The following is a 19117-nucleotide window of genomic DNA, read 5'->3' on the forward strand; positions in this document are numbered from 1 at the left end:
TTCAGGTGACTCCGATACAATTGCTTATCGTTTAGGCCTGGCGTCCACACGGCACCGGCGTTTTGGGTGCCCAAAACGCAATCTTTTTGAGAACGGGTTCCAGAGTGGAAAGATCTGGCAACGTTGCCGTTGTGAAGTCGTTTGGATGAGTAAAACGGATTTGTTTACGATGACGTCACAACCACATGACTGTGAGTGCTTCACGCCGGGTAGAAGTGTAACGAATATCACCAGGAAAAAGCCTTACAGAGCACTAGTGAGAGTGAAACACGAGCTTGGATATTATTATTATTATTATTATTATTATTATGTTCAGTGTTAGTTCACAGTAGTAATGCAAGAAGCAGAATAGTGACAGTAATAGTGAAGCAAAAACATGCAATTGTACAAACACTGCAGCTCTACAGCAAAATATTCATTTATGAAATGGTCTGATTCTTAACACCAGTAGTGCCAGTGATCTTCTCATTGCGAGGCGAGTTGTCAACAAATCCTATAACTTGGTTCATGAAACGTGCTTACAAAATATTTTCACTGTGAATATTTATGTAATGGTGCAAAGTGAGAGAGAGAGAGAGACAGAGAGAGAGAGAGAATAGCCCTTAGGGCAGAGTCAATCCCACCAGCAAAACTAGGGGGAAAAAAGAGCGATCTCACCTCTTCAGATGATGGTTTAAGTCCTAGAATACATTCCTCAAAAAAGCAAATTAATCCATCAACGTGTAGTATTCAATTTATTCCGGACCATTAAAGACGCCGCCTTCCGCGTACGTCATCCTCGCCGCCATATTGGAAAGGTCAAAGCGGAGAATAAAGATTAGCTGCGTTTAACTGTACCAACAGGTTTACCGTCCAAACGAGATCACATGGGATTACCTTTCACAGGTGAGACTGGAAAAATACTTTTCATTGTATTTGGTCATTATAATGTAATTTTACGAACAGATTTTCCTGACTTTGTGGCTAATATGAAGTCTCGCGCATAATAGTTTATGCGCATGCGTCCTTACTTCTTCTATTCCCATACGAAAAAGAACAGTAAAGAACTTATAAGAGTTTACCACTGTCTTAGTAGTAAATCCTTATAAATATAAGGATAAATCCTTATAAGGATTTATAAATAAATATATATGCCATGTGTGATTTACTCCTGAAAGTGGCCCATTTTGCATTTTCCTCATACAAATTTTTTATGAAAATCTAGTATGTATGAAGTGAACATTGTGCATGGTTTTTACAGATAATGTGTATGATGAATTACACCGTCTTTGTATGCTTCACGTAATGTTTGTAGTTTTAAATTATATTTTACAGTTTAAAATGTATATGCCTTTTATATGTAAATCCACATATGTTTGTGTTGGATTTACATATAAAAGGCATATACATTTTAAACTGTAAAATATAATTTAAAACTACAAACATTACGTGAAGCATACAAAGACGGTGTAATTCATCATACACATTATCTGTAAAAACCATGCACAATGTTCACTTCATACATACTAGATTTTCATAAAAAATTTGTATGAGGAAAATGCAAAATGGGCCACTTTCGGGAGTAAATCATACATGGCATATTTATTTATAAATCCTTATAAGGATTTACTACTAAGACAGTGGTAAACTCTTATAAGTTCTTTACTGTTCTTTTTCGTATGGGTTGTTCTGGTGTCTCCGAAGGGACCGTCTTACAGCGCCCCTAGAGGTGTGGCATGTGTATTGCATCGTTTTCAGCAAGCGTTGCGTTGCCATATGGACCCGATATTTTACTGATTGTTGCCCATTTGGACGCGATATATTTTTAAATAACATCTCGTTGCCGTTGTCGTGTGGATGTAGCCTAAGGCCCTGTCCACACGGCAATGGATTCAGGTGACTCCGATACAATTGCTTATCGTTTAGGCCTGGCGTCCACACGGCACCGGCGTTTTGGGTGCCCAAAACGCAATCTTTTTGAGAACGGGTTCCAGAGTGGAAAGATCTGGCAACGTTGCCGTTGTGAAGTCGTCTGGATGAGTAGAACGGATTTGTTTACGATGACGTCACAACCACATGACTGTGAGTGCTTCACGCCGGGTAGAAGTGTAACGAACTCGATGCGAGTTGTCAACAAATCCTATAACTTGGTTCATGAAACGCGCTTACAAAATATTTTCACTGTGAATATTTATTGTGTAATGGTGCAAAGTGAGAGAGAGAGAGAGAGAGAGAGAGAGAGAGAGACTCTGCCCTTAGGGCAGAGTCAATCCCGCCAGCAAAAATAGGGAAAAAAAGGAGCGATCTCACCTCTTCAGATGTTGGTTTAAGTCCTAAAGTACATTCCTCAAAAAGGGCATAGAAGAGCAAATTAATCCATCAACGTGTAGCATTCAATTTATTCCGGACCATTAAAGACGCCGCCTTCCGCGTAGAATCATACGTCATCCTCGCCGCCATATTGGATAGGTCAAAGCGGAGAATAAAGATTAGCTGCGTTTAACTGTACCAACAGGTTTGCCGTCCAAACGAGATCACATGGGATTACTTTTCACAGGTGAGACTGGAAAAATACTTTTCATTGTATTTGGTCATTATAATGTAATTTTACAAACAGATTTTCCTGACTTTGTGGCTAATATGAAGTCTCGCGCATAATAGTTTATGCGCATGCGTCCTTACTTCTTCTATTGTTCTGGTGTCTCCGAAGAGACCGTCTTACAGTGCCCCTAGAGGTGTGGCATGTGTATTGCATCATTTTCAGCAAGCGTTGCGTTGCCATATGTACCTGATATTTTACTGATCGTTGCCCATTTGGACGCGATATATTTTTAAATAACATCTCGTTGCCATTGTCGTGTGGATGTAACCTAAGACATCATTTATCAGCCACCTACAATGCAGTCCTTGGCACACTTCCCAGACAACTGAATGCACACCAAAACCCAGCTGTTTTCAGTGGCTCACAGGAGGACAGAGAGAATCAGCATTCCATTGATCACCTTAACGGTCAATCTATTGATCACCCTAACGACTCTCGAGGCCATTCACATTCAGCCCCCAGTGACCCACACCAACAGGATGACTCAACGACACCTTAGATAAGCTGTTCATCCATGAGAGGATAAATACCTGATACTCCCTACTAGTCAGACAGAACTGAAGAAGCCTTTTGGATGAGAGGTGAAATGTCTTCAAGAATCTTCAAGCAAGTCCAGTTGCTCTCTTTTACCACCCACAGTTACTATGACCTGGATGACTGAGAATCTTCACAGGCTTTGATGGAGTGTTTTAGAATGGGAGCTGTGGTGAAAACTGTTTTAAGTCTTGCAAAGGCCTTGTCAGCAGCCAGGGTCCATGATAGGTGCTTGGGGCCTTCTTGAGGAGAAATGTGTGGGGGCTAGCTACAGAGCTAAAGCCACAGATAAACTTCCATTAAAAGTTAACAAAGCTGAGGAAGCACTAGCGCTCCTTTACAGTCCTTGGCATCGGCCGGTCTGTAACTGCTTTCACTTTGGTTACATCCATTTCCACTCTTTCCAGATTAATGACATAACACAAGAACAAGATTTCTGAGACATGAAACTTGCATTTCTCCCCCTTTGCATAGAGCTGGCTCTCCAGGAGTCATGACGACATTTGTTTGACATGGGTTATGTGGATTTTGTTTGATGGTGAATATATCAAAATATCATCAATATGATATTAGAAATCTACCCATTATTTATTAGGCAACTGAGGGGGTGCAAGGAAGCCCATATGACATGATGCAATACTCATAGTGACCTCTAGTGGTGCTAAATGCAGTCTTGCCAAGTCTGATACATACTTGATTATAAGCAGTGCAGAAGTTGATCTTGGTGAACACCTCGGCAACCCAATGTTGTTCAAGGTCTGATAGAACTAGTCGAAGCAGGTAGTGGAACCTGATGGTGATCTGGTTTAGCCCCTGATAATCAATGCAAAGGTGCAAACACCACCACTTTTTTCCACAAAGAAAGACCAGCTGACATGGGTTACATTGAGGGTAAAATATACCCTTCCTACAGGGCTTCATGCACATACTCCTCTATGGCACGTTGTTCTGTAATGGAAAGTGGGTACATATTGTTGCAAGGAAGGGTGTTGATAGGCAGGAGGTCTATGGCACAATCATAGGGTCTGTGCAGTGGCAGGTCGCTCGCCTTGGTTTTGCTAAACACTTCACTGTGGTCATGGTAGACCTCAGGGCTGAGAATGTTCAGATGAGCATTGAAGCATTCTGCAGATGTGAATATGAGGATGAGACGTGGGACTGGAAGACATTTGTGGAAACAGTGTTCTGATCATTTGGCAATTTCCTTGTTATGGCAGCAGATTTGGGGGTCATAAATGCACATCCAAGGAAATGCCAGGATAATCAGATGCTTGGCAACTATGACTAGTCAGGAAATAGATTCACTCAGTATGTTTACATGCACATCCAAATCGAGCTGCTGTCAGTAATCGAGCTGAGGGTCCCAGCAGGGGTGCCAGAGAAATCCAATCCTACATGCACACAAGGAAATCGAGCTATTGTGTGAGGTGCATTGTGCACCCGAGCCACAGGTGGCACTACATGCCCCATCGTGTTGGTACACTTCCGGTTGTCATCATGAAGAAGAGCTATTCAAGAGTGTAAACAAAGTTATCAGCAGTGTTGCCAGATACTGCTGACGTTTTCCAGCCCAAAACATGTTCAAATCTGCCAAAATGCACTTAAAACCTCCCAATCTGGCAACACTGGCAGTTCCGTGTTCACAAGTTCCGTGCTCAAACTATTAGGCTTGCTCTAACAGACTGTATGGCTACAAACTGTCCTGTGCAGACCACTGTTTTGTAAGACAACTTATTTTGCACAATTGTATATTTTTCTAAAGTCCATTTTTTGCTTACAAAATTTTTTTTTTTGCTTACAATTTAACTTATGTCTTAATAAACACACAAAAAAGTTCAATTGTTTTGTTTTTATTGACATTCTTCAGATGTTGGACATTATATATATATATATATATATATATATATATATATATATATATATACTGAGTGCAGAATATTATTAGGCAAATGAGTATTTTGACCACAAAATCCTTTTAATGCATGTTGTCCCACTCCAAGCTGTTTAGGCTTGAAAGCCTACTACCAATTAAGTATATCAGGTGCTGTGCATCTGTGTAATGAGAGGGGGTGTGGTCTAATGACATCAACACCCTATATCAGGTGTGCATAATTATTAGGCAACCTCTTTTCCTCTGGCAAAATGGGTCAGAAGAGAGATCTGACAGACTTTGAAAAGTCTAAAATTGTGAGATGTCTTGCAGATGGATGCAGCACTCTTGAAATTGCGAAGATGTTGAAACATGATCACCAAACAATCAAGCGTTTCATTGCAAATAGTCAACAGGGTCGAAAGAAGCGTGTGGAAAAAAAAGGCGCAAAATAACTGCACATGATCTGCGGAAAATCAAGCATGAAGCTAACAAGCAGCCATTAGCATCCAGTTCTGCCATATTCCAGAGTTGTAACATTCCTGGAGTGTCAAAGAGTACAAGGTGTGCAATACTGAGGGACATGGCCAAGGTAAGGAAGGCTGAAAAACGACCACCACTGAGTAAGGCACACAAGATAAAACGTCAAGACTGGGCCAAGAAATATCTTAAGACTGATTTTTCTAAGGTGCTGTGGTCTGATGAGATGAGAGTGACTCTTGATGGGCCAGATGGATGGGCCTGTGGCTGGATCAGTAATGGGCACAGAGCTCCACTCCCACTCAGACGCCAGCAAGGTGGAGGTGGAGTACTGCTATGGGCTGGTATCATCAAAGATGAGCTTGTTGGACCTTTTCGAGTTGAGGATGGACTCAAACTCAACTCCCAGACCTACTGCCAGTTCCTGGAAGAAACCTTCTTCAAACAGTGGTATAGGAAAAAGTCAGCATCTTTCAAGAAGAACATGATTTTCATGCAGGATAATGCTCCATCTCATGCATCCAAATACTCCACTGCGTGGCTAGCCAGTAAAGGTCTGAAAGGTGAAAAAATAATGACATGGCCCCCTTGTTCACCTGACCTAAACCCCATAGAGAACCTGTGGTCCATTATAAAACGTGAGGTCTACAAAGAGGGAAAACAGTACACCTCTCTGAACAGCATCTGGGAGGCCATGGTTGCTGCTGCACACAATGTTGGTCGTGAACAGATAAAGAAATTGACAGAATCTATGGATGGAAGGCTTTTGAGTGTCCTTATGAAGAAGGGTGGCTATATTGGTCACTGATTTGTTTTTGTTTTGTGTTTGAATGTCAGATATGTTTATTTGCAAATCTGGAGTTGTCATATCAGTGTACCTGGTGAAAATAAATAAGTGAAATGGCTACATATTTGTTTTTTATTAAGTTGCCTAATAATTCTGCACAGTGAAAGTTACCTGAACACATACATATTCTCCTAAAATGGCCAAAACTAAAAACGCCCCACTCTAACTTCCATACATATTCAGCTTTGATATTTATGAGTCTTTTTGGTTGATTGAGAACATAGTTGTTGTTCAATAATAAAACTAATCCTCAAAAATACAACTTGCCTAATAATTCTGCACTCAGTGTACGGTATATACACACACACACACACACACACACAAATACAATGACTTGTTTATGTACACAATTCACAGCTATGCAACAGCTGTACAGATGTATTTGGTGATACAGTAAGTGAGCTAAATTTTAACAGTGCAAACAATGCCACAAAAAGAAAAGATTCATAACGTTGTCATGATTCGTTGTCATGCCGACTGAGGCTGTTGTGTTTCCCGCTTGTGGTCTCGTCACTCGTCACTTCCGGAAGGGGCAGTGCTGAAGTAAGTAGCTCGACTACATAGCTCGATAGAGTTTACATGCACTAAGTAGCTCGGCAAAAATCGCATAATCTAGGTCGTGTAGCTCGATTACGAGAAATCAAGTTCGGTTCGATTTCAGCCTAGCTAAGGTGTTTCCATGGCATTTAGAACTTCGATTTCAGTCGAGCAACGGCAGAAATTCAATTTTCTCTATGTGCATGTAAACGCACTGACTGTGTAGTGTGCTGAATTGGAGCAGAAGGAGAGCAGTACAATGAGGAACAGTCAGTACATTTACATGCACATCCAAATCGAGCTGCTGTCGGTAATCGAGCAAAGGGTCCCAGCAGTGGTGCTAGAGAAATCCAATCCTACATGCAGACAAGGAAATCGAGCTATTGTGTGAGGTACATTGTGCACCCGAGCCACAGGTGGCGCTACACGCCCCCATCGTGTTGGTACACTTCCGGTTGTCATCATGAAGAAGAGCTATTCAAGAGCAGTGTTGCCAGATATTGCTGACGTTTTCCAGCCCAAAATACGTTCAAAACCTGCCAAAATACACTTGAAAAGGCCCAACTGAGCAGGAAACCGCCCAATCTGGCAACACTGTTCAAGAGTATAAACAAAGTTATCAGTTCCGTGTTCACAAGAAGAGTGTTTGTAGTTTGTATGTACGAACAGAAGTATTCCTAATAAAATGGCCACTAAGTTGAAGTTGATCTGTAATGGTGAACATATTAACTGTTAGCCTGCTAACATGCTAATAACTGACCAACAAATTGGAAATGGGTGCGTACATGCCCAGACACAAGTGTTCCTAATAAAGTGGCGGCTAAGGTGAAGTGTCATGCCGACTGAGGCTGGGTTTTTTTTTCGACCGAAGCTGTTGTGTTTCCCGCTTGTGGTCTCGTCACTCGTCACTTCCGGAAGGGGCAGTGCTGAAGTAAGTAGCTCAACTACTAGCTCGATAGGGTATACATGCACTAAGTAGCTCGGCAAAAATCGCATAATCTAGGTCGTGTAGCTCGATTACGAGAAATCAAGTTCGGTTCAATTTCAGCCTAGCTAAGGTGTTTCCATGGCATTTAGAACTTCGATTTCAGTCGAGCAACGGCAGAAATTTGATTTTCTCTATGTGCATGTAAACGCACTCAGTGTCAGTCCCAATGGGACCTCCACTGATGGCATGAATCATAAGTGGTTTCTAAAGCAGTTGTGCGGGAAGGTTGAGCCTCTTCACCATGTTGTGTTCTATGAAGTTGCCCACAGCTGTGTTGTACACCAAGGCTGAGAGAACAAAGAGAGATCCTGAGTGCATTATTTGAACTTGCAGTGTGAAGGATTGGTGAGAAAATAACTTGAAAAGACTCACTGGGGGACTGAACATGGGGGCTGGTGTCCTTTTGAGCTGGGGTGACAAAGTCAGTTTTCTATGATGACTTGAGTATTTGGCACAATGTAGTCAGCAGTGCTTCAGTAAAAGCACAGCCACTTCCTTCTCTGTCTCTTGCATTTGATGAGGCTGAGCTTAGGGAGTCCAGCCTGCATGGATTCAGTGGCAGGTGCCTAACTGACTACTCGTCTGAGGTTTTGTCGGCTTTTCAGCAGGTGGTTGAGGTGGTTGACCAGATCGATTAGGACATTGAGGAAGACTTAATCATCCTGACAAGCTAGTTCCATGAGCAACTTTGCTTTCAGTCCATAGTGGAAGGTGGACATCAGCGCCGACTCACTCCATCCACTTCCAGCTGCTATCGTGCGAAACTCAAGCGCATACTCAGTGGTGCTTCTCTCTCCGTTTCATAGCCAGCAGTATTCACTAGTCTCTCTTCCCTCAGGAGCATGGTCAAAAGCTTTGTGAAACAATTTGTTATATGTTTCACGTTATTTAAGATAACAATGATAACGCAGACTTTGATGTAACACGAACTGTTTATTAGCATAGCAACACGACTGCATAGCACATGCCTGATAACAATATTCTGAGGCTAAAGGTTACCCATAATGCATTGGGTGATCCCCACTACGGATCTTATAGGAACTCAAAATACACAACAGAACTGTTCATGCAAGCAGAGAAACTCACCACCTTGTTCCCAGACAGCAGTAGACCAATGGAGCACCTTCATCATGACAAGCATGAGCATTTTATTGAATGTTTTGTTTTATATGTAGTTCAAATCACACTGCATCATTAAAAGGTTAAACATCCATCCCTCCATTATCTGTACCACATATCCATCAGGTCATGGGGAAAGCTGGAGCCAATCCCAGCTGACTTCAAGTGAGAGGTGGGGTTCACCCTGAGCAGGGCAAGGCTAAGGTGGGGTTTACATTAGACCGTATCAGCGGATCATCAGATTAACGTTTTTGAAACGATTAGTGTGCACACAGCAACGCCAATACACGATTTGCGTGCACACAGCAACGCCAATACACGGATACACTCGGCTCCGCAGGCATCCTGTGCTCCAAATCACTCCGCCCTGAACAGCGAGTGTCCTCTGGAGGGTGCGCACTCCGGCCCTGCGCACAGAGCGCGCGAGTGGAGTGCACGAGCAGTGATTTGGGACTGAGCCGCTGTGTATGTGATCTCAGTGCATGTCGGGCATGCGCGTCACTTACCACTTGCAAGTGGAAGGATGGCAAGCCTAAAGACAATCATAACTACACAATGGGCAGTATTTGCATCAGTATTTGCAGTATTTTCATACTTTTATACTCTTTAATGAAAGGTGATACAAGGCGGAAGTCCGCGCCGTTTTTCAGCAGTCGCGTCACATGACCAACGCCAGCGAATCAGGAAGGTGGATGTCACAGTGATGTTGTCCAATGACGATGCCAGCTAGAGCTCAGCACAGCGTATCTGCGTATCCGCGTATTCTCAATGTTTACACAGCACCGGACCAGACACGATCTGGACTGAATACGTGGACCCTGACGGATTCCCGTTTCCCGGCGTTTCCAGGCGTTTTAATGTAAACGGACAGTGCATCCGCGAAGAAAATGAGACAGATACGGTCTAATGTAAACTTGGCCTAACACACAGATGAACCATTCACAATCACATTCATACCTATGGGCAATTTGGAGTAGCTAGTTGACCTAATCCAAATGCCTTTGGACTGTGGGGGAAACACATGCATGCATGGGTAGAACATGCAAACTCCACACAGAAAAGCCCCAGTCGGCCATGAGGTTTGAACCCAGAAACTTCTTGCTGTGAGGCAAGTGCTACTGCACAACCTTCTTCTGTATCCTGTGACAGATAGCTGTATCACAAAGAACAAGCTAGTTCCCTCACTTTCTCTTCACGAAGCAGCTTGTCTCATTACTGCAAAACTGATAACAGACTTTCTTAGTGTTGGAAAAAGCACTGACACTGGAGACTCTTTCCATATATGTTAAATAAATGCCTCCTTACAGAAAATTTCAGATGAAACACGAGTGCTTTTAATATAAACCTATGATTTATCTTGTAGTTGGAACTACTGTCAGAGATCCTGTTATAGAAAAGGAATTAATACCTTCTGACAAATCAGAATTGAGCTTTCAGTACCACTGTGGTCTGAAGAGTATCAACATTCAATTGTTGGCATTGTTGCTCATACATCTCATAGTCGATTTTTCAATTGTAAATAATTTTATAAAAGTTCATTTGGAGTATTTCAGCAGGGGAAATGTAAAAAAAAAAAAAAATTAGGAATGAATATTTGGCTAATACTAAATGACTCCAATGATGTCGGGGCAGGCCACAACTGCAATGGCCCACCACCAGAGGGAGAGAGAGAGCTGCCACTTGGTAATTAGTGGCAACCAGCTCCACTTGTAAGCAGCCCTTAAACAGGCCAGTCACAAGTTCAACAAACGTTTAGTCTTTAGTTCTCCTTGTTGTGTACTGTATTCAGGCTAAGCTGGTTATGTGTTAAAAATTCTTGAGCATATGAAGAAGAAACCTTTATTTGACACATGCACACTCAAGCACAGTGAAATCATCTTCTGCATTTAACCCAGCTGAAGCAGTGAACACACACGTGCACACACACACACTTGCAACAATACAGGCCGTTACTCGTTACACTATATTAGGTAGGCTATCCAGCGCTGGATTTACATACTTTGCAGTTTAACGTTTGATACATTTTAGAATGTTAAACTCGTCGCGTCTGTGCTCAGTGCTTTCCTAAATTGCCGGCCGCAAGAAGCCCTCGCACGAATGCGCGTGGGTTTTTTTTCGTCGTTCACATGCCGAAAAATTCGCTCGCAAATGCGAGTGAAATGTGCGCACTGTAGAGCCCTGGGTGGAGGGCAGATGCAATGTGCTTTGAGCCAGTGGTGTAGTCTACTTTTTTGCAGTGGGTATACTCAGTGCTTGCCATGCAACGCCCCCCCGGGAAAAAATTTATACTCTCACACACACACATTACACATTCACATTATCTCTAGCCGCTTTATCCTTCTACAGGGTCGCAGGCAAGCTGGAGCCTATCCCAGCTGACTACGGGCGAAAGGCGGGGTACACCCTGGACAAGTCGCCAGGTCATCACAGGGCTGACACATAGACACAGACAACCATTCACACCTACGGTCAATTTAGAGTCACCAGTTAACCTAACCTGCATGTCTTTGGACTGTGGGGGAAACCGGAGCACCCGGAGGAAACCCACGCGGACACGGGGAGAACATGCAAACTCCGCACAGAAAGGCCCTCGCCGGCCCCGGGGCTCGAACCCAGGACCTTCTTGCTGTGAGGCGACAGCGCTAACCACTACACCACCGTGCCGCCACATATACACACACACGTGTTGTGGCTATACTGTTACACTTGTACTCATCCATCTTGTAACTGTCCGATAACCTGAAAGCAACACCTCATGAGCACCATCACTGCCTAATGCATAGGTGGCCAACCCGCGGCTTGCGAGCCGCATGCGGCTCTTTGCCTGGTGTCATGCGGCTCTCACCTTCACGTCCAAGTTGGTGTTCGTTTGTGGTTTTATGTGCGTTTTCGCTTCACTGCAGTTAATTACGGTTATTTTATTAAAGGTGCTTCGCTTGGTTTCATTACGGTATTTTCACATCATGACAAATGCGCAGGTGCGTTTGGGCGCGCAAGCCTGAGTAGTGGGTGAGTGCTCATTCAGTTTTGATGCCTTGAGTGAGAGTAGAGTATACTGTAAGTGTAAATAGTCATGAGAACACAGAACACATTGAATGAAAAGGTGTGTCCAAACTTTTGTCATGTAGTGTATATACATTATGTATTTGTTCATTTGTTTTCCAGTTATCAATTTGTGTGTGTGCGTGTGTTCTTCTTTCAAAAATTTGAGCATTGTATTATATTTTATCTATATTTGCACTTGCACTGATCACTGTTCCCAGTGCCTATGGAGCTTGTACTGTTTGAGGAAATTAAATTAGCACTTTGTAATTTCCATTTTCCGACTGACTGTATTTATTTGAATACTTATTTATTTGAATGCAGGTCTTGTGCAGGTCATGCAATTGAGAATTCAAGCTGAATCAAAATGGCTTTTGCATTTTGGATGTTAAACAGGTAACTCCAAAATGCACTAGAATACAGGAAATTGCATCTAAGAAATCCAAAATTTTTCGGGGGAGGCCCCCCAGAACCCCCCCAATGGGGGGAATCCCCACATGTAAACAATGTCTGTCTGCCTTTGTGCCCCACCTACAATTTTCTTCACCAGTCGCCACTGTTGAAAATGACTGGCCTGTGGTCTTGGTACTGCAGTAAATGTATCATCATGTTGGTGTGGGGCATTGGTTAAGTTGGAGTGTGACATCAATGTGGCTGTATGTGTGTGTGTGTGTGTGTGTGTCCGCACGCGCAGAAGGAAGGGTAATATTTGTGTGCCCATGTTCATGTGCCGATGTGGCTCTTTGCCGTAACACAGTAAGAATTGTGGCTCTTGGGCTCCGACTGGTTGGCCACCCCTGGCCTAATGCATAGTAATATGCATCTTGAAACTGGTTTTGTGTACAGATCTACTGTATGCAAAACAAATGTGGTTTAAATGTACAAAATTTATAAAATTTTGATTCACCGTTCAACTTAAGATAAGTGGGCTTTTCCATCATTGTTTTTTTATTTTTCATGTATCAAGAAAATTTGACATATTGACATGTAAATTAAACACATCACACAATAATATATTTTTAACATATTAAATGCATTTCTTATCTATTCAGCACATCAGCTTAAATGAACAAGAAAACATCCTAGATGTGCTAAAACAAATGTTTGCTTTAGAGAAGAAAAAATTAATTTAATTAACAAATACGCAATGCCCTTCAGTGTGTTAGTCCACAAGCCCTGCAAAAAAGGTCTACAGGACTTTCCAGGTGTTTTTATATTCTGGCATTTGAGGTCTGCATTGCCTCCTTGGTTGTGTTGCAGAGTGATGGCTGAGGACACTTCTGAAAACACTGAAATAGTGTCGTTTGTTTTCGTTTCATGATTTCGCAAGCTTGATTGAATGCTAGATAATGCCACGTGGTCTGTCATGACTGAATAAGCACTGTTGCTTAGCAACAAGTCAAAGGCAGACCCCTTCACATGTTTGTAAACAAACCGACCGTTGCTAGGATGCGCGCGCAGCCTGGACCCAGAAACAATGGCGCTGCCCATAGACCAGCATTATGAGCTGTCAGATTATGCCAAACAATTGTCGTTATAAGATCGAGAATGCTACATAAATAAGTTAACTCTAACAAGTGGACATCGCCTACCGGATCCGCATTTAATTAAAGAGTGGACGGACGATGTTAGTAAGTTCCCTGGTATACAATGGCCAGATATATACTCGTACCTTATTGACAAGACTTCAGTGTACACCCACGAAAAACTTCGTGCCTACATCATCCAACATATCCACAATGATAGTGTAAAGAGTGCAGCTAAGAGAAATCAGAGCTGCGTAAAAAGCGAGAGGCAGAGAGCAGAAATGAAACTGAACAGGGCGGGAGCTAGGTTAGAGCAGTCAACGCAAGTTGGAAATTAGAGTGAGGGCACACAATTTTACCTTTCCATCCTTGCTTTAAAATTGTGATTTTCGGCAGACACAAATAATGACGGCACAAAATCTGGACTGCTTGAGTCAAGCGAGAGCTCTCCTACAAACAAAATTGCATGCAAAGCTAAGTTAACATGCTAACAATATTCATTACATTGTGTAACTATGACCCAGCTAATCAAACGTTACCAAAGTATTTTGCTACATCAATAAACGAAGACTAAAAAGAATAAAAAAGAAAGATTTAATAAATAGCCTGATCTTACCTGTGACACTCTAAAAAATAAAGGTGCTTCAGTGGTTCTTCAAATCTCTGGATGGTTCCATGGAGAGTCAAAACTCTGTGATGAACCATTACATTATGCGAAAGGTTCTTCACATTGGAAATGGTTCTTCAGAGCCTGGCATTTTCTTTCTATTTGCTGGTCAATGCGCATAGGCTATTTTTACACAAATCTGTCTTCACTGCTCAAACAACAATAATTTTCTAGTTATTTGGATATATCTACGCCTACTTGCGGTGTCATGATGCACACTGAACACACCTACGCACAAATTAGGCATTGGGATACTGTGATCAGGTCACCAGCAATAGTTGTTTAGTATTTCTAAAACAGTTTGTGCATAATTTTTCCTGCACAAATAATGCCTAAAACGCAAATTATTTCAAAGACATTGAGTGTCAGAGCAGCCTCTCTGAGCCGAACATTCCAGAATCTGCTCTGAACATTCTCGCGCGCGACCGCCGTCTCGCGGAATGTTCTCTCCACTCTGCCTTTTCGCCTGAATTTCTGCTGGAGGAGGAGGTCGCGTTTTGTGGAAGCTGCCAGAAGATTTTATTAACATATTAACCTTTCGGTAAGTGTTTGTAAGAGTGCTTGTTCTACACCAGTTTAGTCTCCTTATCAACCAAAAACATTAGCCATTTGTGGGGGTGACGAAACGAAGTTTATATCCCAATTTTACAAAATGAAAAGTTGAATATTCTTAGCTATCGCTAGCTATAGCAAACAGGTCGGGCGCCATTTTGTGAGTAGCTGAATAGCTGCATTTCAAAACCAAGCAACGTTTTTCTAAGTTATGTTGCTGCTTACATGTTTTTGGTATTCATAAGTAAATTGAATGATTTTTCTAATTCATGTTTATATTTTCAACAGGTATGGCACATTTATGGTCAGTGTCACAAGTTTGTGAATGGCTTGAAGAAGCTGGACTAGGCCATGCAAAGGACTATTGGTGGGACATGGCGATTCATTTCCGCCAGTTCGTTCATGTCGGTCAGTTCAGCAAAGAAATTCGTTCGTTCAGTTCGTTCACTCGTTCATTTTGATGACGTCACACCAAAGCGGCACAACAATGGCTGTCGTCCGAAGTTTAGTTCATCTTGAGTGAACGAGAGGCGGCAGAGGTGCCATCCACAATAGATTTTCATACATTACAATGTGCTTGAGAAAAAGATGGAAGAAAAACATTATCCTAGCATTATCTGAAAAAGACTACATAAACAAAGCTCTGAAAGTTAATTAAATGTAGATGAGAATAAAGCTGTTTTTATATTTATTATATTTATTTTAGTAGAGCCATGGTCTGCCGGCTATGCAGTTGTTCTCTCAAACCCATTAAGCAAAAAAAAAAAAATTGCTTATTTAACAGCAACACTCATTTCAGAGAATAAACAACTTTACAAGTCATCGTATTCAGCGAACAGTAGCCTGCGATGTCTCTCTGCTGCATTCATGATCATTCATTGTTTGGCCTGGTCATGGACATGGAAACGGTTGTTATGCACGAACATTCGATTGACGTCACATCTAGCGAGACCTTTTCCAGCTGTTCGAGCAAGAGACCTCCTTTAGGGAAATAAAGTAAAGCCAACTACGATAGATGCAGACTGTTTCATGCAGTTGTTCAAACCCATTAAGTAACACCCATTTTGCTCATATTCAACAGCAATGCTCATTACAAAGAACAAACCACTTTATTACAAATTGCATTAACATTAAAAAAACGAACACAGTATGCCGCGATCTCCAGAGCCACGTTCTTCATTGTTTATCACAGTCATGGAAACCGTTGCTATGCGCCCAGCCCAGTATGGCAGCAGGCAGGCTGGCTGTTCATTCGTTCGCGAACTGCTGAGCTCGTTCGCTGTGAACTGAAATGTATTGCTGAGTGAGAGCTCTAAATTGTAAACTAAAGACCTGGCATGTGTCAACGCTCTGATAATAGGGCTCAGATAGCCCTTAAAGAAGTAAAGTGGCGCTGCTCTGCACAGATCAGAATGCAAGTTGGACGCCCTTCTGCTACTGAACAGATCCTGCTGATTCGCCAGCGACCGAGATTCAACGACCGCCCTGCTGCCAGCGAGCAGAGACTGCTGATTCGCGAACGACCGAGAACGAGAGGCAGCGCGAACTAGTTCTAGTCGTTCACTTCGAAGACTCGTTCAAAAAGAACGGTTCGTTCGTGAACGACACACCACTACAAAGGACAGTTTCATTGGTAGGCCCATATGAATGGACAACATTTTTCAGTGCACGTTTTGTCCAATCAAAAAACCCACTCACAACAAACTTTTAAAGCACCTGAAGCTTTTTCACGAAAACCTAGAGGCATTTTCAGTTACTTGTGGACTTGATGGCTGCCCACGTACATTTTCAAGAGTGAAATCATTACAGAATCACATCCGCAAAAAACACAGAAACTGTCAAGGATATTTGGAAGCAACAGAGACTCCTCCCAGTGGAGAAATTGAACAGGCTTCTCAAGTATCTACATCAGAACTTTTAAATGCACTAATTGAAACACTCACAAGACGGTTGGCGATATTTGCTTTGTATCTTCAGGAAAAATATGTTATTCAAAAATGTGTACCAACAGATGTTATTTATGGGTTTGAAACACTGCTAATCTTTTTCCAAGGTTCTTTCACAGAAATATTTGAAAAATTCTTAGAAGAACGTGGAGTTGATGTTAGTACTTTGCCCCTGTCTATGTTTAGTGAGGATACTCTATTTGAACAATGTTTTAACGCAGTGAATACTCCCTACAAACTAGAAAAATACTGCATTGAACATCTAAATTTGATTGAATCTGTTGAATGCACTCTTAATATTGAAGAAAATGGTAAAAAGCATACTTATCAATATGCTCCCTTGTTAGAGACACTGAAAGTAATACTAGGAGAAAAGTCCACTCTAGAGCACATAATCAATCGGACCGTAGTTGATGATGGATGTTTGGAAGATTTCTGTGATGGGACTATATGTAAGGATTCTCATTGGGATAGTGATTTCTTTTTGAGACTTCACTTTTATAACGATGAATTCGAGATTGTTAACCCTCTAGGATCTAGGAAAACAGTACACAAAATTTCTGCATTTTACTTTACTCTGGGAAACGTTCACCCAAAATACAGGAGTAATTTAAAGCATATCCATCTTTCAATCCTTGTTTATAATAGCTTGTTGAAACAGTACGGGTCAGCCAGAATTTTGGAGCCCCTTATTTCTGATATACAGAAGTTGCAAACTGATGGCATTGAAGTGCTATATGAAGGAAGACACCTTCGCTTTACGGGCACAATAGTTACAGTATCAGCAGACAACCTCTCTGCACACTCCCTTGCAGGTTTTCGTGGTTCCTTTAGCAGTGGGCGTGTTTGCCGGTATTGTTTATGTCACTATAAGGACCTTTCACAGAAAACAAATGAAGATGAATGTGTTTTACGGACACCAGATGTACACAGTTACCACCTACAATGTGTAGCTGAAGACCCAAATACAAGCTCATTGTATGGAGTGACCGGTCCGTGTGGCTTTAGTGAGATACCAAGCTTCAGTGTAACTAACGCATTCCCTCCGGATGTTATGCACGACTTTCTTGAAGGAGTTGTTCCTCATGTCATAAAATTACTTGTGAGAAGTCTTCACCGAGAAAAAATAGTTGGTGTGAAGGATATTTCTGTTGCTCTGGCAGGGTTCACTTTTGGACAGAATGATGCTTCAAGTAAGCCTGCCCCAATTTCTGAAAGACTCGTGTTAGATGGTAGACTTGCAGGGAAAGCAATTGAAAAGTGGACATTATTCCGGACACTTCCCTTTATTATTGGAGACAAAATTCCAAAAGACAACAAGACATGGCAACTTTTTCTGTGCCTTAGGGAAATTGGAGAAATAATCTTGGCACCTACTATAAGTGCTAGTTGGATCAGTTATTTGGACTTTTTGATTTCCTCCTTTTTGGTTGATTTCAGGAGATTGTTTCCTAATAAGATCACTCCAAAGGTACATTTCTTGCTTCATTACCCTCGATTGATTGAGGAGTTTGGTCCACCTAGAGCACATTGGTGCATGCGTTACGAGGCAAAGCACCTGTACTTTAAACAAGTTGCTGAAATAAACTGTAACTTCAAGAATATCTGTCTCTCTCTCGCTACAAGAAACCAATTCAGGCAGTGTTGGGACTGGCTGTCGGGCAACAAATTTGAGAGACAGAGAAGCTCAGCAGTCTCACCTTTGAAGTATCATGAACTTGACATTGTTGTGAAGGAAAAACTCAGACTTGCTAATGTGACAGAAGAGGAGACATTCTGGACCTGCAAAGAGGTTGATATAGACACTGTGACCTACTCTGTTGGTGACTGTTTCATCCTGGATTTGTTCCAGGATGAAATTCCTCTTTTTATAAAAGTCACACAGATTTTGAATGCCAGAGCAAATTGGTTTATTGTCGCTGAACTTCTCAATACCTTGTCCTTTGATGCCCATTTTCACGCTTATGAAATAAGCCCAACAGCTAATCACATTCTCTTTAAACCTGGTGAAGAGTTGGATTATCACCGGTTGGATCTTTATGAACTAGCTGGCAGGCAGTTCATAACACTAGTCCATCGGCCACATAAAACATTTGTTTAGTGGTAAGGTAATTTTTTTTTCTTTTTTAATTGAGAATAAAAATGTCTATATGTCATGTAAACTAAACCCAATTTTTTTCTCACTCTATCCAGAAAATGAAGTCAATGGCGTCACCCTTACTAAAATGACGGAACGAATGAGCGAACGAATGTTTCCTAAAATTAAGGACCAAGTTCAATTTATGGCTATTCTAGATAAACTTAAGTTGTAAGTAATTAAATTAAATAAAATTAAGTAATTCTTGAATTTCCTTCAGGATGAATAAAGTACTATCTTATCTTAAACAAATTTCAATATGTTAATTGCCAAGTTGTCAATGTGAGCTAC

This window comes from Neoarius graeffei, chromosome 18 (assembly GCF_027579695.1).
Source record: "Neoarius graeffei isolate fNeoGra1 chromosome 18, fNeoGra1.pri, whole genome shotgun sequence".
Classification (NCBI taxonomy): domain Eukaryota; kingdom Metazoa; phylum Chordata; class Actinopteri; order Siluriformes; family Ariidae; genus Neoarius; species Neoarius graeffei.